Source organism: Podarcis bocagei (assembly GCF_964188305.1).
Source record: "Podarcis bocagei genome assembly, chromosome: 5".
Taxonomy (NCBI): domain Eukaryota; kingdom Metazoa; phylum Chordata; class Lepidosauria; order Squamata; family Lacertidae; genus Podarcis; species Podarcis bocagei.
In genome coordinates this window covers 45,986,830-46,009,091 of record NC_138129.1, presented here as the reverse complement: position 1 = coordinate 46,009,091, position 22,262 = coordinate 45,986,830, and the positions used below count along the sequence as shown (strand labels likewise).

The following is a 22,262-nucleotide window of genomic DNA, read 5'->3' as shown; positions in this document are numbered from 1 at the left end:
CCCCCATCAGCTACAGGAGGGCAGGGGCGGGGAGAGATCCTCACCATTCCTCTGCCTCTTCATTCCAGTCCCTGACACCAGCAGTGGGGAAGCACCATGAGCCACGGTTCCTTCCACATTGGCTGGAAGGGGAATTCCAACAGAGGGAAACCTAGAATACTCCTGTGTCTTCTGATGCCCTCCCAGGGGCCACAGGATTGTGCCCTACATAAATTCTAAGTAAATAAATACCATTTGAACGCAGTGAGACTTGTTTTTAAGTGCACATGCTTTAGAGTTGCATGGCATCCATGCAGGGAGCAAGTAAGTTTCATCAAAATAAAACAGGGTTTACAGTGCTACCTCTGGTTACGAACGCTTCAGGTTATGAGCTCTGCTAACCCGGAAGTAGCTGCTCCTGTTTGCGAACTTTGCCCCAGGATGTGAATGGAAATCACGTGCCAGAGGTGTGCGTGCAGGAGGCCCCATTAACGAAAGCGCGCCTCAGGATAAGGACAGTTTCAGCTTAAGAACGGACCTCCGGAACGAATTAAGTTCATAACCAGAGGTACCACTGTACTTTTAAATAAATGTGTATAGGGCTGTCTGGGATGTGCAAGTCATGAGTGGTGAGCATGAGACATGAGGGAGAAGTGCCTTCTCCTGCTTCCTGCCAGAAAGAGGCAAAGCAACTGAACAGAGCTGGCCCAAGGCACATTGCTACCTGAAGCAAAGGGCAAGAGGGTGCTTTACCCAATTCCATGTACAAAAGCTACCCAGAATGGCAGTTGACACTGGCAAAAGGACAGCTGAGGGCAGCACCCTGTTGAAGACCACATGGTGTCTGCCCACTCCATGATACTGGGGCTTTGCCATCTGAGGCAGATTCCCCAATCTGCCTCATGGCACGGCTGGCCTTGTGCAGCTCAGTAGACAAACTGCTGAGGCAAGTGTGACTGGAATTCAGTGTGGTGCTCACAGGACCTTGGTTGAACAGAGTACTTGTTGCAAATGTTCATTCCCATCCAAGGCAACTGGTCTATGCAATTCAGTTGTGGCCCTAAACACACCTATTGAGGAGTAAGTCCAAATGAACCCAGATGAAATCCAAGTAGAAATCTGTGAGGTTTGCAAGGGAAAAATTCACCAGTGTTTACCAAAGGTAACCACTTTAGCCAACCATGTGAACAAGTCGTTCCAAACAAGCTAAATATAAATGTGGAATGGTTGCTTGCTTCTGCTGTGTCATCTGGTGACACTTTGTCATGCTCCAATCAAGGCTTGACACACTAAATTTAAAAAGTCAAAGAAAAAATCTTAATAAAACCAAATTTGAATCCAGACTTGGTTCATATCCCATATTGATATCATTCCTGAATCCCTTGTTCTCTTCGGTTGTAATTGAAGCACAAATTTGTCTTTTTCTCCCCTGAAGTGTTTTTGTTTGTTTGTTTAATAACCTCTCCCGTTATCAATATGCCATGTTGCAGGTTAAAAAAATAAATCCGTTCAAAAAGATTTAGGTTGAAAGCCTGTTTCTTTCTTCTTCTTCTTCTTCTTCTTCTTCTTCTTCTTCTTCTTCTTCTTCTTCTTCTTCTTCTTCTTCTTCTTCTTCTTCAGTATTTACAGAAATAGCTTGTGACTCATCAAATCTTTTCGCTGAAAATGTAAAACACTGGAGTCATTCACTTCCAAACTTGCAAACCACACCAAGGTTGATCCCTCTCATCCCCTTGAATAGAGTGATTTAAGAATGCTGGATGTTTTGTTTTCTTTAAAAAAGTTCTGCATGTGTGCAAAGGATGGTGATTGTGCTAGACAGATTAGACCCTTGTGCATTAACACTAAGCATACGCTGTTACAGCCATGTCTTGTGCTGAGAGGCATGTGTATGCATGCAATGCCATTCATTTGACACCGACGCAAGTAAGGTTTGTCATATTTTTTGTATGTGTTTGTACACATGTATGCACACATTAAAAAAAAAAATCCTACAAAACTGTTGCCTATGGTTAGAATTAGCAAAACAAACTTGCACTGCTATCTTGTTAAAGTTGGGCTGTTTTTCAGCTGTGATGAATCTCCATAACGATTTGCATGCACTTTAACCCACAGTCTGTTGGGTTAATGGTCTGAATGTATAGCAATCCATCACGCTGAAGATCAGAAGGGGACATAGGGTCTTGTGGCCAAAACTCAGGCACCAGGGGCATCTGAGATTTGTTTATTCTAGATTTCCTGTGGGATGTGGGCAAGTTCCACTAAAGCTGCAGACATAAACTTCAGCACGTACATAGCATAGTAACCCTGGCAGTGATGCAGAATCTGCCACTTGAGGAGGGGAGAGGATCAACAACATCATTAAAAGCTATTTTGGGACAAGAGTCCTCCTATAGGCACATCCACATGGAGGTTCTCAAAGTGAATACCCACAACAAATCATCCCCAACAGAACACTATCACACTTGTTGAGTTCTAAAGGAGTACACTGAAGGGGAGTCTACATGACTGCAAAAGCAGACCATATATTCATCTTCAGACTGCCATTGTGAGTGAAACTGCCATTTTATGTCCTCTGATATAAAAAAACCCCTAGCACATCAGGGAGACGGCTAACCTAGCCTATATAATAAGCTAGCTTCTATATATAAGAATGCTTAAAGAAAGGGAAGTTCACAAATACAGTCTCCCAGCATCATTCTGTCTGTACTGATATAGTGAAAGAAAGAGAGAGAAAATTGCCATTTAATTTTAGTAAATGTGTAAGGGTGCGTGAAAGTTTTGTACAGCCAAATGTGGAATCTGAGCATGTTTCAATTGCAGCTTCCTTACTGATTAAAATTGATTCTCACTCTTTCCTGCATTCTTACCCAAACTTCATGTGATCCTTAATTCAAGGACTCTGCCAAGATGACAACCACATGTCTAACTTCTTCCTACTTTCATAATATGTAAAACAGGGTAAGGAAACTTTTTTTTTCAGCCTAAGTGCTGCATTCCCTCATGGGCAGCCTTCACAAGACAATGATGGGCACAAGCAGAGCAAACATGAGGCTAGAGGCAGGAGTGGGTGGAGCAATGGACAGGACTCTTCCTTTGGTACAGTAGGTTATATTTCAGCAATGTAAAAGTGAGAGGTTTCTACACATCCACATCTATTCACATGAATGTTCATTCTCCTTTTTAGTCTCATTCAAACAAGAGGCATTATCATACTTCAAGGATGCATTCCATCGAACCAGGCAAAAAGCACTCAAGGGCAGCATGGAGCAAGGCCAATGAGGGACGTGACTTAGATAGTGAGTTCTGGAGGCCAGATAGGGAGGCCTAAATGGCTGCATTTGGGCCCCAGACCCACAACACACCCCCCCAGTCAAGAGGAACTTGCCATGTCCTGTACCAGAGGTGTCAACTTCTGCAGACAATTGAGGGGGCCCGATGCAACATCCTGACGTCACACATGGGACATCACAAGGAGCCAGGAGGCAGAGCCAAATGCCCTCTGAACATAGAACACCTGTCCCCCTCAAAAAAATATTGGGGTGGGGGACACCAAGTGCCTCAGTCCCTAGAAGCCAGCACCTATGCCCTATACTCATTCCCTTGTTCAATTGTAATAGTAGTTTGTATTTTCCCAGCATACATCATTGGCTGCTGATTGTGAGGGAACAAAACATTCCATGACATTAGGACTCCCCCCCACACCCCAAGCTATATATTTATAGCATTATATCTAGTTTGGCCTAGTTATGAATGGATGAATGAATGAATGAATGAATGGAGAACTCCCTGGTCTGTGAAAGTCCATTACACAAACAAGCAGCATATAGATTAGCCTTATATTTAAGGATTTTTGGTAATGACCTTGGCCCCACCCCAGTTTTGCTCCAATGTCACATCTCTGGGCATTAACAAGTTCTGTACATAAACAAATAATCAGGTAGGAGATGGTTATTTTATGTAGTTAGAGAACCAACTAAAACCCTCCTTTGCAACAAAAACACACACAAAGAAATCCCTCCTTTGCAGGAACTCATGCCTGCCTTATGGCAGGTAATTAGCTGCCAGTATGAGTTTCCCAGTTATGTAACTGGTGAAGGAAATAAAAGTCATGTGAACACAAATAATAATCACAGTAGAGTTTTGGATAACTGGAAAATTCCACAAGCCCCATGTTTGCTATGGAAGATATCACCTTATCCTTCGTGAAGTTGGCCACAGCGGCGTAGCGTGGGTTATCAGCACCCGGGGCAAGGCAAGTAATTTGCGCCCCCTAACCCGGGGCAAGGCAAGTAATTTGCGCCCCCTAACACCTAACCATGGTCATTAATACGCCAAGACGCTCGTCTTTGGGCGTCGCGGCGCAGCCTTCTCGGTCTCCCTCCCCGGCCCGGCTAGTCCCGACGCGGCTTCTTTCTGGCGCGGGGAGGGGGCGGCTCTGGGGCCAGTGCGTCGGCAGGCCTCCGGCGCGGGTGGTGGGCCCGTCGGGGCGGGTGGGCGGTCTTGGCGCGCAGGCACTAGAGCGCCGCCGATGGCGCGTTTGGCGGGCTGCGCGCGTCCAGACAGCGACCCGAGCCTGGGCGGCGTGGCGCTTGGTGCCGGAGCCTCCGCCCGCAGCGCCCCGTCGGGAGACACGGCCGGAAGGAGCCTCGAGCCGGCTGTCGGACGCGGTTGAAGCAGCCAGGGCGGCATGGCAGGCGGCGGCGGCTCCTCGGCGACTCCACGCGGCCAGCCCAGCGCGCTGGCCGAGCCCCGCAGGCGAACACTGCCCGTCGGTGAGGAGGGGCTGCCTGGCGCGCCCTCCGTGGCCCTGACGCGCGGGGACCGCGGCGAGTGCTGAGAGCCGCTGCCAGCTACAGCCTGCGCCCGAGGCTCTTCAGCGACTCCGAAGGCAGCGAGCGCGCCCCCCCCGAAGTTGCGCCCGGTGCGGCTGGCACCCCTGGCACCCCCCACGCTACGCCACTGGTTGGCCAATCCTCTTTTAAAGCCATCCAAGTTTGAGGGCATCCCTGCTCGTGGGAGCAAGTTCCATAGTTTAGCTATGTGCTACTACATGAAGGGCTACTTTATTTTATCTGTCCTGAATCTTCCAACATTCAGCATCATTGGATGGCCACAAATACTAGTGTTGGGAGTGAGGGAGGAAAAGTTTTCTCTAGCCTGTTTCTCGTTTTCATGCATTATTTTATAAACCTCTATCATGTTTTTTTACTTGCCTTTTCTCTTAACTAAAAAGTCCCAATCCTTCCACTTGTTGGCTTCGACTGTGAAACAAGGGCAGCCAGTTGACTACTAGGTCTCTGTGGTCCCCTGGAAGCTTCTCCCCTAGACCACTTGGGCAGGAGCACCCTGTGTCCCTACACCGAAGACATCCTTCTGAAAAATCACGTTAAGCCACACCAAGGTCTACTGTGTTCTCTGTTTGATGCTCAGCACCCTTGTGATTTGCTTCCTTGCTTTGAGAATCCTGTTCAGGCTACACCAGCTTGCGCCGTCGCCATATATTTGCCTCACAGTGACTGATTTATCCACTTCCTTCCATTTAGTGCCTTTGCTCTAATGTGGCAAAGTGATATACTGCTGCCTCAACAGGGATGACTTTTATGACAGGAAACCCATTGGAAATGACAGGTCTGAAGAAAGGTGCTTATTTTACAAGCCAGGTTTACATAATATTGAAAAGGATACAAGCTCACAGAAGAAGTTTGCCTCAAACATATTATAGTGGAGAATATAGCTGACATTCCTTCCAAGCCTTGATTCCTAACAGATGTATCTCCACCCAACCTCCACGTCTGAGGTGTGCAAAGACATTATAAACCCATCTTTTTGTCTGCTCCTGCTGCAGCTTGTGCTTTTACAGACTTGTCATTCTTTGGTGATGGAGGCACTACAAAACCCTGTGCCTTCAGGGGAAAGAGGTGCTTTTCTGTGTGGGGCATGCATTTAGAGATGAACTATGTTGCCAAGGAAATAGGTGCTTCGAATGAGATCAGTGTTAGGGTGTGTGAAACAACAAAAGAGGCAACCATGTAGGTTAGAATGACATACTTTGTAGACTCAAAGCTAGGGCAAAGTTAGACATATACTGTATTTTTTGCTCTATAAGACTCACTTTTTCTCTCCTAAAAAGTAAGGGGAAATGTGTGTGCGTCTTATGGAGCGAATGCAGGCTGCACAGCTATTCTGAATCCCAGAAGCCAGAACAGCAAGAGGGGTTGCTGCTTTCTCTGCACAGTGATCCCTCTTGCTGTTCTGGCTTCTGGGATTCAGAATATTTTTTTTTCTTATTTTCCTCCTCCAAAAACTAGGTGCATCTTATGGTCTGGTGCGTCTTATAGAGGGAAAAATACGGTATGTCCTTATTAAAATGAAATCACACCACTATGGAATATTTAGAGGCAAAAGAAAATAATTTTACATCCTTAGAAAATCATTCCATTGTGTGGGTTAAATATTGGATGTCAATGGAAAAGACCAAAGGGAATTCAGAGAGAGACATAGGAAATACCTTAGGTAGTTAGCTGAAAAATTATTTGATTAGGGACAGGGCTGTCAACCAATTAGATGCAGAGCTTCCTCTCGCTCTCTTGTTCCTTTCCAACCAACCCCTGTCCTTCAGTTCTGCTCTGGAGGGTTAGGGGACTACCCAGAACAGATTTCAGGTGCAGGGGGAAGAAACAAATGGAAGTCCCATTGTGGCTGTGCAACCCCATAGCTGTTACAATATAATGACTAACAGAAAATACCATAGCAATAACATAAATCACCACAAAACCTCAGCAAGGCAGCAACAACAAAACTTTCTCAGTGCTCAGGTGCTCAGGTGCTCCTCTCCTCTCCTCAAAGGCCTGTACAAAGAGCTGCATAATGAAAGCAATGTTGAGACACACCTAAGAGGAGAAGTTATTCCATAGGTGTGGAGCTACTACAGGGAAAGCCCTCCCCATGGACCCCAAACCCACAGTTCTCACTAGTGCAGGAACCACCAAAAGGGCTTTTCTTGCCAATCTTAAAGCACAACCAGGTTGGTATGGAAGACTGTGTCCTTTCAGATATTTGGGGCCCAAGCCATTTTCAGCTTCACATGTCCTGATATACACCTTAAATAAGCAACCAATGCAATTGTTTCAAAATAGGTGTTAACATGTTAGTGACCAGCTGCATCCACAAGCACCCTGGCTGCCTCCATTTTGCACAAGTTGCAAACTGAGTGCAACCTTGCCAAGAGTACCTAATCCCAATCCAGGAATCACTCATCCACAGCACCTCTGTCATGTCTGGATTCAACTTCAATTTCTTGGCCTCCACCCAGCCCATTACTGCTTCTAGACATCAGTTTCAACACCTTCACTGTCTCTCCTGATTCAGATGATACAGAAAGATAGGGGTGTCATCAGTATCTTGGTAATACCTCACTCCAGATGGCAGGCTTAACATAGGCATTATATAGCATGGAAGACTAGATTGAACCCTCCAGGTTCAATTCCCATGGAATTGTTAACTGTCCAATACAAGAAATAAAACAAGTTGTTCTGAACCCCTGGCCTACCTGGCAGCAAGTCAGTATGTCCAGTCTAAAGGTCAAGAAACACAGTCCAGGGTGAATCCAAGTAGCCAGGTCTGAAGACCAGCAGTCAGGACACAGTCCAGAGTCAAACCCGAAGCACAGCCCCTTAGAGGTCCAGGCACATCCAAGCCAAGGTCCATCAGCATGAGCAGTTGAGCAAATACAGCACCCCAGCTCTGCTTCCCTTTTGCATGCTGATTGCAGCATCTGGGCTTGATGAGGCATGCGACCCTCACCTGTTCCAAGCCTAAACCAGCTGAGGAATCACACACCTTCTCCCAGAGCTAGCGAGCTCCACCTGGCCCTTGCTGCCTCAGCCTCCCAGAGCACCACTCCTGCTGTTGCCTACACCTCAGAGCCCACTGTGTTCAGGGGGACAGGGGCTACCGAAACCAGAATACGATTCCCAATGAATAGAGTATGGGTCTTCATTGTTTTGCAGAGTTCTTTGACCCATCCTGTGAGTCCCTCACTGCTGACACTAACAACTGCAAATTATAATGCTGATCCCACAAGTAAAGACCAATATGCTAAGCCCAATCTTTAATTTTCTTTCTTGGGAATCAGACAAGCGGGCACCACCTTTTGTTTTCACATATGATGCTTTTCTTATGCTGCAGAGTAAGGGTGTAAAGGAGGAAGGAAGGACCTGGACTAATTCTGTGCTGGGAGTTCCAACGGGAAATCTACTGATATATCTGGCACAGATTGCACATATATAACTCAAATCTGACTTCTGGTCAAAATTAATAACTCTGTTTTCTGTTGTCTTAATTGAATGAAAGATGTTTTAAAGTTGCATATAGTGGCCAATTAATAAGTGGCATATATGTTCTGGGTGAATTCATAGGAAGTAACTGTCGTTCCTGGTAGAGTCCCCATATCCATGAACTCAGTGTGCAGCCACCTCCGTGTGGACTGCTAAGATTTTGAAAGGGATGCTTTTGCATTCTGGGCCCACCCAAACTGAGTGGATAAATGGTGTTAAGGGGCAACTAATCTGCATGAAGTGATCTCAAAAAAATGCACCCTTTAGTTCATTCCCAACCTTGCCAGGAATTTCATGTGTGACCTTGACAACCCACTTAGTCTTCCTGTGCTTCATCTCATCCATCTGCAAAACTGGACTGACAGCTCTGCCCTCCTTTGCAATGGGGCCAGGAGGCTTAATTAGTGGTTATGAAACTTCACATGAAAGGTGCTCTCTAACTCCCCATCATTATAAGAAGGGGGGGAAAGTGGGAAAGGACTCAAACATCCACTTTTCTTTCACTATAAATAAAGAACAATCAGGCAAAAAAAGGTTCTCTATCACATCACCTGCCTGTGAGCATGAATCTTAATAGACACATGAAAGTGGTGAGCTGGCATATTTCATCATCAAACAAACTGCTTTCATTCTTGGGGACGTGGGCCACCTCCCATCTCGAGAAGCACCAAAGGGCAGGCAACAGGGTGATGGGGGAGAAAAGGGCAGGATTCCCAGAGGAGGACTAGAAAGGTAAAGTGGAGGGCTGGGTTCAATTGGGTGATAGGAAGCAGATCCCTTCTACAAACAGCCCACCCCAACCGGTTGCTGAATCAGGAGAGAATTGGGCATGTTTTTTATTTTTAAAAAATGCATCAGCCACACAGGTAAACAAACAAGAAGCAGCCGCTGCCCAAAGTGGCTGCTCTGACAAGTTTTGAGAATGATTCACAGCCACACAGCCTAGTAGTCAGGAAATCCAAGGCACGCCCAGTGAGACATGCTTGCAGCCAGGCTCGCCGGGTGTCACAAGCCCTGCCAGCCTCTCTGTCATCGTTGGTCAATGAGCCCTTGTGAAAAAACTGGCAGGGTCTTTTTGGTGGCCATGACAGGCTGGAGTAGCACAGTGTCGGATGAAGACAGGCTCTGTCTCTCTGAAGGAGAGTGGTGGGAATTTCCAATGCCGGTTTGACCCCTGGGAAAAACAAACAAACTGCCGAGCGAGTAAATTTTCAGCACTGAAGCCAACAAATGTGCACATTGACCAAGGTACTAGATGACTTGAAACACACACACACACACACACAGAGAGAGAGAGAGAGAGAGAGAGAGAGAGAGAGAGAGAGAGAGAGAGAGAGATTGTTCCCTGGTCCTCTGTTGTTCCTTGGGCCCTGTACGCCTCTGTAGCAGGGGTAGACAACGTGGTGCCTTCAAGATGTTGTTGGACTCCATTGTTCACATTGGCTGGGGCTGATGGGAGTTGGAGTCCAACAACATCTGGAGAGCACCACATTGGCTACCCCTACTCTGTAGATTCATGACATCAGCAACCCCCAACCACTTGCAATCCTTCATTCTCCGGTCTACTTTTTATTGTTATACAAGTTTACTTGTTAGAAAGCTGCTTATCAGCAGAGGCCAACTTCAAGAAGGGGCAGGGGGACATATTGAAGACAGTTTTTTTCAATCATGATTTCATAATAACCCTAACCCTTTAAAAATGTGTTATATGAATACATGTTGCAAAACAGGTTTGTTAAGAGTTGTTGAGAATTGTAACTTTGTGAGAGGTAAACTATAGTGCCCAGAATTATCTGAGAGGGGGAAATGTGCCTTCAATGTGCTTTACACCGTGTACACAGCAATGGTTTCCTATTCAGAATGCTTTCATTAGGTTTATCTTGCATCATGTATAATGTGTCAAACCATGTACTAGACAGCCATGTCATAGCAAAATCAGCCCTGCCATGCACTTCTTCAAACTGTTCCATCGTATACTCCTTTGCAGTCCCAAATGGGTGTGGCTGTCTTCTTCCATGGGGCACAGCCTGTTTATAGTAGTATAGCCATAATTTCTTTGCACAATTGGTTGAGTTGTCCCCCATTGACTATCCTGTCCTTGCAACATGGCAGCTGCTTTGAAAACTAAAATTCCCCAGGTTTAATTTCTTGTGTTTTGAACTTGTCCAGGTCTTGCTAATGATTCCACATACTCTGTGAACTCCAGACTCTCTTTCACCACCATAGTTGTTCTCCTTTGAATTGTCTCCAGTATGTATATGGTTCTTAGGATGGAGACAGGCAATTGGTTTTAAGAGAGATGCAAGAGGCTTGCGAGATGGAGCTCTTCTCGTGCAATATCTGTTCACAAGAGGCATAAGTGAGAGAAAGAATGCATCTTTCGAACTTCCTTCAGCTCTCTGAAAAAGGCTAAAGCCATTGCCTGGTTCCAGCCTTAGAAGATTGGATGCCAGTCAATGAATGGTAAATAGAACAATCCCTTTATTTCTGGTAAGGGACATTGGCTACATTACACATTCATTGATTATTTAATGTGTCTTGCAGTAGTAGACAAAGCACTGAGCAAAATCAAACAGCACAATAATATTGCAGAAAAAGATAGATATCAGGTCTTAAATAGATTGTGCTTCCATCTCTTAGATCCTGCTCAGAAAGTTAGTTTATTGCTAATCTTTTTCTTAACTGTGTGTTTTAGATCTTTTATTATGTCTTTCCTGAATTGCATTCCACTTCTTCAGTTTAGTGCTTCCCTTTTAAAATATTATTTTGAACATCAGTTCTTTCCTCTGTTCTATCTATTGCTAATCACCACCGCCTATGGTGAACATATTCCATATTCCTTTAATCATTACCAAAAAGGAGGAAGGCTAGTTCTCTATGGAACTCTATAATCTTAACATTTGACAGAAGCCCATGCATTGCAACTCTGAAATTGTCATCAAATATGTAGCCACTTTACAGTAGCTTTCAACCTACTTTACTTCAATATGTCACATGGAATTGTAGCAAAGTCTTTGTTGACGGAGCATAGTCTGGAAAATAAGATGTTTTGATAGTACTGCTAACAGATTTGATCCATGTTCAGTGTTAATTTGACACTGTTCTGTTAAACATTTTATGACTTAATAGTGTTCCATAGAAATAAATTAAAATGCATCTATGTATATTTTTCTCCCCCCTTTTGACATTTGGTATTATGTTATCTCTTTTCTGAACTTTTTTTTATGTGGGTTCTCCAAGATGTTTACTAATAGGCCTGAGATTTCTGCTGCTGGTGCATTTCATCTCCAAAGTCCTGATTCACGTGGATCTGGGAATTTGGACAAACTCAGCAGCCCAGCATTCAGTGGTGTGTGGTCAGTGGACTAGGGGGACTAGGCTAGTCTCCTAAATGTTCCCCAAAGCCCAGGAAACTTCTACGCAGCTTAGGGAGGGAGACGTGATGCTCAGACAGGTCCAAGAGCCTTCCTGCCACCTTCCCAAAGCCCACCCAGCTTTGGCAAGGAGGCAGGAGGGCTGTAAGATCCTGTCAGAGGCCTGACACCTCCTTCCCAAAGCCTGGGGAGCTTCTGCCTGGCTTGGGGTAAGAGGCGCATCACACACACATTGCCCCCACCCCATCTTCTCTTGCAAGCTGGCGCCTCTGGCCCTGTTCCCCTATGAAACATTTGATTGCATGCTACTGCCAGCATTCACTGATCAGGTCTTATCCTTCTCCTGCCAACCTTTCTCCTCTCTCATTCCTTATATTGACTTTGATACGAACCAACCCCGGGGCGGGGGAGGGATACTATTTTTGACTTTTTGGTACCTTAAGACTCCTCGTTAGCAGCAGCAGTAGGATCAACCCACAGGATTATCATGAACAAAATAATGGGGGTTTTAAGGCTGCAATCCTATGTACCCTTTACTCAGTGAGAGTTCCTTTTGAGTAGGTATGCATAGGATTGAAATGTCTGTGGAACTGTGAATGAGTAGGATTTTCCCTCTGCCGTTTGAAAATTATGTAGATATTATTTCTGAAACCCATCAGAAATCCTCTGAGTGGATTAGCAATGCAGGAAACTGGTCAGAGACCATCTACCCCCCCAGTCCAATGTTGCCTACTGTTATAACTGGGGTACCAGAGTCTGTTATTGAAGGGCAGAAATTAATAAACACTAGTATTTAGATAATATTTGGAGTATGGAAGGGAATATTCCAGGCCAGTGGAAAAATACAGGCTAAACTCCCTTTTTCAAGCCAGGGCCTCACCTAGGATAGAGGCTGTTAGTACAACAAAAGGTGTTGATGGCCCATCCCAGAGAAATCCTTGGATCTGTGCAAAACAGAGTTGTCATGGCTACTGTGGGAGAAGAACGGTTTAGGATTGAAAACAGGGGAGGGGGCAGGCTGTTGCGCTCACAGGAAAAATGTGCCCTTTTAAAACTAGGTTTGGGATAGCAGATGGATGGAGAGGAGGGGCTTGGAGCAGGGGGTTTCTGGGAACAATCAAGAAAGTTGGGAGAACACCATGCAGGAGCCAAAGGGTAGCAGCCATGAGAGCTGGCTGGAACGCAGGAACCAAGGGATGGTGCTTACGATGGCTCAGACTGCAATGCCGAGCTGCTACGGATAACAATGCTGTAAGATCTGCACCCCCTTCATCTAAACACAGATGTAAATACAGTGGTACCTTGGTTCCCAAACTTAATCCGTTCTGGAATTCTGTTCCAAAACCAAAGTGTTCTAAAACCAAGGCACACTTTCCCATAGAAAATCATGCAAAATGGATTAATCCGTTCCAGACTTTTAAAAACAACCCCTAAAACAGCAATTTAACATGAATTCTACTATCTAACGAGACCACTGATCCATGAAATGAAAGCAATAATCAATGTACTGTACTATAAAATAAATAAGACATTGTAGACGATAAAAATTAAAATTACTTTTTTTTCTTACGTGCACTGATGATAGTCATTGTTTGGATGGGGGGCTTTTATCCATTTCTGCAGTCACACAATCAATCAGTCAGGATCTGAACTAGGTTCCACACAGTCACAAAAACAAGTCACAAAAATGAAGTCACAAGCCACAGTCACAAGTCAGTCCCATAAAACGAAAAACAAGTCACAGTCAAAAAAATGAAAAAACCACACAAACAAGACGGCAATAAAAATAGCTAAAACAAAAGCTCCAAATATCACCTCTGTATTGCGTGGGTGCTTGGGACTCAACTGTTAGGGTGTGAAACCTAAGACGCTGGCAAGTTAGCAATGTCATGTGACTTTAAGTAGTCCAGCTCGTTAAGTTGTTAAGTTGCTCAGTATATAAAGAGTGTTTGTTTTCTCTGCCTGTGTGTGGGGCGTGAAGCAAAAATGTCCGAAAGCTCTGGAGGTGTTTCTGTTATCTTTCTGCAATAAACCTGTCTTTGGAAAGACAGGCTTCCCTGTGTCGTTATTTCTTTGCTGCTGAGACTCTGAAGCCTTGTACTGCAACAAGAATCTCTGCACTGGACTTAATTAATGCTCTGCAAAGAGAGCTGTTGCTGGTGGCGCAGCGGAAGCGTTTACTGGACCAGTACAAACTCTCTTAGGTTATGGCTCCTTCTACGTTTCTACAGCTGTATTGTGTGCAGAGAAAGTGAAAGCAGCTTTTGGATGAGAGAAGACCAGCTTGGTCGTAAATCCAGCTCTTAAAGGACGCTGGAGGTGTCTGAAAAGTGAGTAAAACAAATCCCAAGGGGAAAGAGAAGAAAGGGCAAACAGAGGGAGTAGCAGCAGACCCCAAGAATGGCAGTGGAAAATTTCCAGGTTCCCTTTACAAAGCTGAACTCTGCTAATTACGTGCAGTGGTCTAAGAGGGCTCAAGTCTGGTTGGAAGCCAAAGAAGTGTGGGCTGACTATGTTCAGAGGCGAAAGCCGTTTGTGGCTGTTGCAGCAGATGCCACAGCAGAGCAACAGGCTGCTGCACATGCCCAGAACAGGGAACATGATAAAATGGACACTAAAGCTAGATGCATGTTGATGGTATCGATAGACGATTCCCAATTACCTCATGTGGAAAATTTAAGGTCTGCATTTGAAATTTGGGAAGCTCTTAGGCGAATTCACCATAGAGCCACGCCCGGAGAGAAGGTGAACATTATACGTGCTTTGTATGAGTTGAAATTGAAGCCAGGGGATAGTGTGGTTGAACACACGTCACAGATGACTGAGTATTTCAACCGACTGTCATCTTTAGGTGTGAATTTTCCTGAAAATATTAAAGTTTATACTCTGCTTAGCAGCCTGCATGCAGGGTTTGAAAACTTAGTACTAACTTTACAAGTTTTGCCAGAGGACCAGCTGAATATGAATTATGTGACTGGTAGATTGTGTGAACAAGAATATCAACATCATCGAAAACGTATTGATAATTCAAATACCCCAAGGGTTGGATGTTCAGATAATTCCCAGCGTGGGGAAACTAGCAGGCAGAGCTGTAAGGAAGCCTCACAAGTGTCTGCTATGGCCAGCAAGTCATGTTTTCGATGTGGCAGCAGGTTTCATTTGATAGCAAAGTGTCCAGAAAAGCAACGGGAATTTCAACAGTCCAAGGCCAGTTTCCGGAGTTACAGGGGAAGACGACGTGAGAACTACAAGAATCAACGATCCAGAGGGGGAGCAGGTGCTGATAAGGGACTATCTGCAATGGCAGCACAAAAGAGTCCTAAAAGGAGCCAACAAACCTTGAAGTGGATAATTGACAGTGGAGCAAGTCACAGTTTAGTTCCAGCGACATCTAGTGGCCGCTTGATGAACTGCAAGACATTGCCAGTTGCAAAAACCGTGACTATAGCAGACAATAGTAAACGAGAAATGAACCTTAAAGGCACAATTTATGTTAACTGTTTGCAAACTAACCTTCCTGTTTTTGTTCTTCCAGGAATGAAAAATGGACTTTTGAGTGTGTCATGCCTGGTAAAAAGTGGTTTTAAGGTTGAGTTTGAAAATGATGTGTGCACCATTTTGAAACAGGGAAAGGAGCTAGTTAAAATTCCCTGTGAGGATGGGCTTTTTGTTTTGGATGAAGAGCAGTTAGCAGCAGGTAGATGTTCAACAGGTGAAGCACAAGCTAAGTGTGTAAATAAGGCTCCTCATACAGGTTGTGCACATCTGCTACACAGAAGGTTAGCTCATGTATGCTTTAAGTATGTAAGCAAGATGCCAGATTTAGCTGAGGAGTGTAACATTAAACCCTGTCCAAATTTTCTGGATTGTTGTGCTTGTAAACATGCTAAGGTTAAGACATGTAACTATCCTAGATCTGATAGAGTAAGCAAGAAACCCTTTGAACTTGTGCACACAGACGTGTGTGGCCCTATGCCAGTCAAATCGCTTGGAGGTGCGAGATTTATGCAAATTTTGGTGGATGATTTTTCAAGGGCTAGTTGGGTTTTCTTTCTGAAAGAAAAATCACAAGCAGCTTCCATCCTGATGGATTGGATTGAAGAAGTCGAATGTAAATTTGACACCAGGGTACGTAAAATACAATCAGATCGTGGTGGGGAATTTGTGAACCACACGCTGGAGACATGGTTAAAAAAGAAAGGTATAGTTCATAGACTTACCAATCCCTATTCACCACAGGAGAATGCAGTTGCCGAAAGAAAATTTCGAACATTACAGGAAGCCATTACTGCTTTGCTGTTTGATTCTGGACTTCCACAGCGTTTTTGGGCTGAGGCTGCATTGTATGCGAATTATACTTTTAACAGAGTGTACAATAGCACAGTAGGCAACACTCCTTACTTCATGCTGTTTGGGAAAAAACCAAAAATTGATCATCTAAGAGTTTTTGGATGTCGTGCTTATGTGCTGGTGCCTAGGGCACAACGTAGGAAAGGCGATCCTAGGTCTAAAGAAATGTTTTTCTGTGGTTATCAAGCAAACACAAAAGGTTGGAGATTTGTGAATGTAGAAGGCAATCAAACAAAAATCACAATCAGCAGAAGTGCGGAATTTTGTGAACAGGATGGTTGGAATAAAATTCATGGAAATCCTGACATACTATTTGATGTGGTGAACAGTAACAATGGAACTCAGGCCCCAGGGCAGGTATTAGTTCCAGAACAGACTGAGGAATTTGAGTCTGAGGACAAGGGTGAGAAATCGCCTAGTTCACCCAAGTCTGTAAAGTCAGAATCTTCTAGCTCTAAAAGTTCACCTGTACAGCAAGAGAGACGTGTAAAGTCAGAATCAGAAAGTTCTTCAACTACTAGTGACAAACAGGTGACGACTAGTGATTCTGGGTCAGAGGGGGAAACTGAAGGAACATCGCAGGAACTGTTAAGGCGTTCTAAGCGTACCAACAAAGGTAAACCTCCTGAAAGGTACCAAGCTATTAGTGTTTGGGCTGGTTTGGCAAATTGCGAACCTGAAAGTTTTGAGGAGGTTGAGCAATTACCCCAGGAGGAGGCCAGTAGATGGCGTGAGGCCATGCAAAAGGAGTTGAATTCTATGAAAGAACTGGGTGTGTTTTCCATCACCAAACTGCCAGAAGGTGCCAAGGCAGTAAGTTGTAGGTGGGTGTACAGGATAAAGACAACAGCAATGGGGAAACCAGAGTACAAAGCGAGGCTTGTAGCTCGAGGTTTTACGCAAAGAAAGGGGTTACATTATTCCGAAGTCTATGCACCCACTTCAAGGAGTGAAACCCTACGGGCACTATTAGCAGTTGCTGCTCAGAAAGGGTTCAAAGTGAATCAATTTGATGTCTCTACAGCTTATCTTCATTCAGACTTGGCTGAAGAGCTCTATATGGAGCTACCGCCAGGATTGAAAGTTGGTAAATCAAATCAGGTGTGGAAACTACATAAATCTATTTATGGACTCAAGCAATCTGCTCATAATTGGAATGAGTGTTTGAATGACGTTTTGGTAGGCATTGGTTTTAGCAGGAGCAAGGCTGACAATTGCTTATATTTCAGAAGTTCAGGAGATGCTCAAGAATCTTTGCTTGTTTATGTAGATGACCTGATTTATACTTCAAAGACACAAGAACAAGTAAAAAAACTAGCCAAAGAGTTAAATAAACACTTCAAAGTTAAGAATCTTGGTGATGTGAAGATCTATCTTGGTGTTCAGATAGATAGGACCAAAAATGGCAGTTTTCTACTGAATCAAAAAGGCAAGATATTGCAAATGTTGAAAAAGTTTAACATGACGGAGTGTGCAGGTGTTAGAACACCAATGGAAATGGGTTTTGTAAAAGACAATGAGTTCAAGGATAGTGCTGAATTCAAGCGTGCTGAAATCTTTCAGTCAGCACTGGGAAGCTTACTTCATCTTTCGCAATGGAGTAGACCAGATATTGCTTACGCTGTTAACTTACTCAGCAGAGAAGCTTCGAAACCTAGTGTAAATGCATGGAAAGGAATTCAAAGAGTGTTAAGATATTTACAATACACCAAAGATTTTTGCCTTGAATTATCTTCGGAAGGACAAACACAGATTACTTGTTGGGCAGATAGTGATTGGGCAAATTTAAAGGATAGAAAATCAGTGTCTGGCTGTGTAATAAAATTTGGTAACTCTCTGATTGGGTGGAGATCCAAGAAACAGAACCTGATTGCTTTGTCGTCAACAGAAGCTGAGTTCTGTGCCTTATCTGAGTTATGTAGAGATCTAGAATTTTACAAATGCTTGGCACAAGAGATGTATGAAAAGGCCATCACTCCAGTCACTGTTTGGGGTGATAATCAACCGTGTCTAAAGTTAGCACAAAATGGGCAGTTTAAAGGTCGTACAAAACATTTGGATATCCGCTTTCAAAATGTTTGTCAAACGGTAAAAGCAGGAATTGTTAAATTAAACTACTGTCCCAGTCATGAAAACCAAGCTGATGGTTTTACAAAACCGCTTGGGTTTCAGCGGCATGAAAACTTTTGTGAAGAAATGGGTCTGAAGTAATTTTTGTTTTTTGTATTGCCAGCGAGAGGGGGTGTTAGGGTGTGAAACCTAAGACGCTGGCAAGTTAGCAATGTCATGTGACTTTAAGTAGTCCAGCTCGTTAAGTTGTTAAGTTGCTCAGTATATAAAGAGTGTTTGTTTTCTCTGCCTGTGTGTGGGGCGTGAAGCAAAAATGTCCGAAAGCTCTGGAGGTGTTTCTGTTATCTTTCTGCAATAAACCTGTCTTTGGAAAGACAGGCTTCCCTGTGTCGTTATTTCTTTGCTGCTGAGACTCTGAAGCCTTGTACTGCAACAAGAATCTCTGCACTGGACTTAATTAATGCTCTGCAAAGAGAGCTGTTGCTGGTGGCGCAGCGGAAGCGTTTACTGGACCAGTACAAACTCTCTTATCAACAACTGACAGACTCAACTGGAAGCCTCTGGTTAGCAGCGGGGGGCTCAATTTACAAATGGAACACACTCAACAGGAAGCGGAACATGTTCAGCTTCCAAGGCAAAGTTCACAAACCAAAACACCTCCTTCGGGTTTGCAGCATTCTATTTCCAAGTTGTTCATAAACTAAGCTGTTCTAAAACCAAGGTACCACTGTATGTGTAATTAAACCACATTTCTTAAAGACACTACAGCCTCTGCCGCATCTTGAATATCAACGGAAACATGACCTTGGAGGAGCGCCCAGAACTTCCTGGAATCTCATGCACCGCTCAGCATAAATTGGGGTAGCATGCACCCTTTTTAACAGTACTGTGACTAGCAGTAGTCCTCCAGGGTCTCTGAGGTCTTTCACAAAACTGACCCAAATATTAACTAGCAGGGCTATTATGATTCCTCAGCTGAGCAATTTGTAGCTGGGGATGCCAAGGATTAAACCTGGTACCTTTTGCATGTCAGATTTGTGCTGTAGTCTTTTTTCTTATACACCGCAGATTGAGATACTGAGAACTGCCAGACTGCCACACTGAAGGAAAGAGTGGTATACTTATACTAGCTAGTTGGAATTTTAAGAATTACAGGAGAAAATGTGGACCTCAGCAGGAAAACTCCGGGATGCCTCACATTGGCAGCAGCAAGACTCACAATTGCCTAAAACTAGAAAGATCTGAAGAATGCCACCTTAGATCATTGGTATACCATAATAAAGTTTGGAACATTGCGTTAACGGAAGCAATGGATGCTGAAAGGAAAGAAACAGACACTTTTATGGGTGACTAATACGGCTTTAGTGTATACAGTACCTGAATACAAAACACCTAACAGAGGTGGACATGCCCATGATGTACAAGTCCGGAACTCATAAAGCAAATTAGGTTGAGTATTGACATCTTCTTGAGCAAACTTTCTATCTCACCGTAAAATGATATCAGAACCAAAAACAAATATGTCAACATAAATTGTACTTACCCTGCCCTGAACCTATAACTTACGTTCATTTGATGTTCATATGTCAACTTCATTGCAAGTTTTATTAGCTGGTGTGAATTAAAATCCTAATAGTATCAGCTGCCGGTTTAACTGCAAAAGTCGTTTGTCAAATGATGCTATTCAAAGTTTAGCTACCTGATACTGAAGGCAGTGTGGGACGCGGGTGGCGCTGTGGGTTAAACCACAGAGCCTAGGACTTGCCGATCAGAAGGTCAGCGGTTTGAATCCCTGCGAAGGGGTGAGCTCCCGTTGCTTGGTCCCTGCTCCTGCCAACCTAGCAGTTCAAAAGCATGTCAAAGTGCAAGTAGATAAATAGGTACCGCTCCGGTGGGAAGGTAAACGGCATTTCCGTGCGCTGCTCTGGTTCACCAGAAGTGGCTTAGTCATGCTAGCCACATGACCCGGAAGCTGTACGCCAGCTCCCTTGGCCAATAAAGCAAGATGAGCGCCGCAACCCCAGAGTCAGGCACAACTGGACCTAATGGTCAGGGGTCCCTTTATCTTTACCTTACTGAAGGCAGTGGGGGACCCCTATGCTGCCTGAGACCCTTGGCCCGTGGCACCTCCTAAGCTGAAATGTTGATTGTCAAAACTGTGAAAAGAATAGCCTGGGTAGTCCAAAAAGCATTTCTGTGAATATGCTACTCTGTGGCATGTACCCCATGCCTGGAGGTCCAGTTTTACTCCACCTCTTCTAGTGACCTTTGAAAACCTGGTCCCATCCCGTCCCCCCCCCCCAGGTTCTGGATTACAACTCCCAGCAGTCTCAGCAAGCTTGGAGGTGCTGGAGCAAGAAAGGAAGCTAAACAAAACATATTCAATAAGTCCAGCTAAACATGCGAACTCTAATTTGTGTCACTTTGAGGCAGGTGGTAATAAAATTAATGACCAAGAGTTAACCTAATACAACTTTCTAATTTCTACTTGCTGAGCCTTGTTTGCTAGCCAGCTCCTTTTGATCCTGGTGGGATATCTAACAAACCCAGGACCAAAGTTGTAAAGGGGAAGCAAAGAATGCCAGTTATGTCTCTTGTCTCAGCTGCGCCTGCCATGTGACTAGTTCTTAAACAGAGTCAGGTGGGAGAGGCAACCAGGCCGGTTTTTTCATTTCTATGAAAATGTTGCAACATGAAACAATGAAAAATTACCAAAAGGGTGTGTATGTAAGAAAATCTCTCTAATCTCTCTCTGAGTAGTCTCTATTCATCTCGATTGCTGCTCTGACACTTTAAGACAAAGGGGTAGGGGAGCCATTGGCTTGTAAGATGTTGTTGCTCTCCAGGTCCCATCAGCTCTAGCCAGCATGGCCAATAGTCAAAGATGATGGGAGCTGTAGTCCAACAACATCTGGCAGGCCCAAGGTTCTCCATCCTTGCTTTAAGGTATGCCAACTTCTAAATCAAGGATTCGTTGTGAGATAAGCTGTAAGTAAGAGTTCAGCAGTACCATACATGACATGCAAAAGTTGTGTAAAATGGTTTGGGGTTATTTTCTTCGCTAGAAGAATCTGCTGCAGGGTCTGTGCAGCTACAGTCATACCTTGGATCCCTGGAACTTAAGATGTTTTAGCTCCTGAATGCGGCAAACTTGAAAGTGATTGTTCTGCTTTGTGAACATTCTTTTGGAACCCAAACAGGAGCTTCCTGCAGTCAATCAGAAGCTGTGATTTGGTTTCCGAACGTTTTGAAAGTCAAACGGACTTCCAGAATGGATTCCATTTGACTTCCAAGGTATGGCTGTAATAGTAATATTTGTTATCATTATCAACAGAGGCTTAATTAATACAAGTAAAACACTGGTGTGTGGACAGGGATAAACTGCCCACCTACTTTTTTTAAGGCTGGCAACAGGCCTTTGATATGATTTTAGTCTCATTGTTGCTACTCTTTGAAAAGTTGGGTGTGTAAGCAGACACAAAAGTTTACTTTGAAGATCTGCCACATGTAAATTAGGGTTCTGGTACTTCCCTCACAGGAGTGCACAAATCGGCTTCACTTTGCCCCTCCCTCTTCTTTTTTAAAAAAACAAAACTTTGCGGAAAGTAGGTTTGTGGAATTGTGTGCGCGCATCTGTTTACTTTTGCTGTTAAAAAACAAAAAAACCCCAGCAACAACCACCAGAATCCTTAGCGCCAAGCAACTTATTATAGGTTGCCTGAACTCCAAATATCTCCTGCTTGAAGGAAACTGAGTAATGAAGGCTGAATGCAATTTCCTGTGGAAGAGGCTGGAGGCAGAGCTTACGGGGCGAGGGGGAGAGGCAGAAACTTGTCCATTTGCAACCAAACAGTGCAATAAAGGACAAGCTGCGGAGATAAAGGAGTGAAGCAAAGCGCGCGCGCCCCCCCCATTTCTCATGAAGTGTGTGAAAGACTCTTAATAACAGGGCAGAGAGCCAAAAGTTGTGCTTTGAGTTTGAGCCCAATTTAAAAGGGGCTGAATCGCTGGCAGCGAGAGAGAAACTTGTATGGAGAAGACAGTAAGATGACCCTCGGCTTGTGGGAGCGCCGTTAAACGATTCACCCAAAGTAAGTCCTTTTCCAATTCTCCACCCTTCCCCTATCGATTTATTGGGTAGGGGCCGTGT

The 22,262-nt window shown here is 44.3% G+C and overlaps 1 protein-coding gene and 1 long non-coding RNA gene across 2 annotated transcripts in view; one reads left to right on the top strand and one right to left on the bottom strand.

Annotated features, from left to right (window-relative positions):
* LOC308587948 overlaps positions 1-13,459 on the bottom strand; it is a 56,225-nt gene extending 42,766 nt beyond the window's left edge. Inside the window, exon 1 of the long non-coding RNA XR_014008575.1 lies at positions 13,263-13,459. This is a non-coding gene — a long non-coding RNA (uncharacterized lncRNA). The remainder of the gene's footprint in view (positions 1-13,262) is intronic.
* Positions 13,460-21,696: 8,237 nt separating this feature from the next.
* The window catches only part of MDFI (MyoD family inhibitor), a 48,563-nt gene continuing 47,997 nt past the window's right edge, over positions 21,697-22,262 (top strand). Inside the window, exon 1 of the mRNA XM_081195891.1 lies at positions 21,697-22,203. The gene's annotated coding sequence lies outside the window, so the exon portion shown is untranslated. The remainder of the gene's footprint in view (positions 22,204-22,262) is intronic.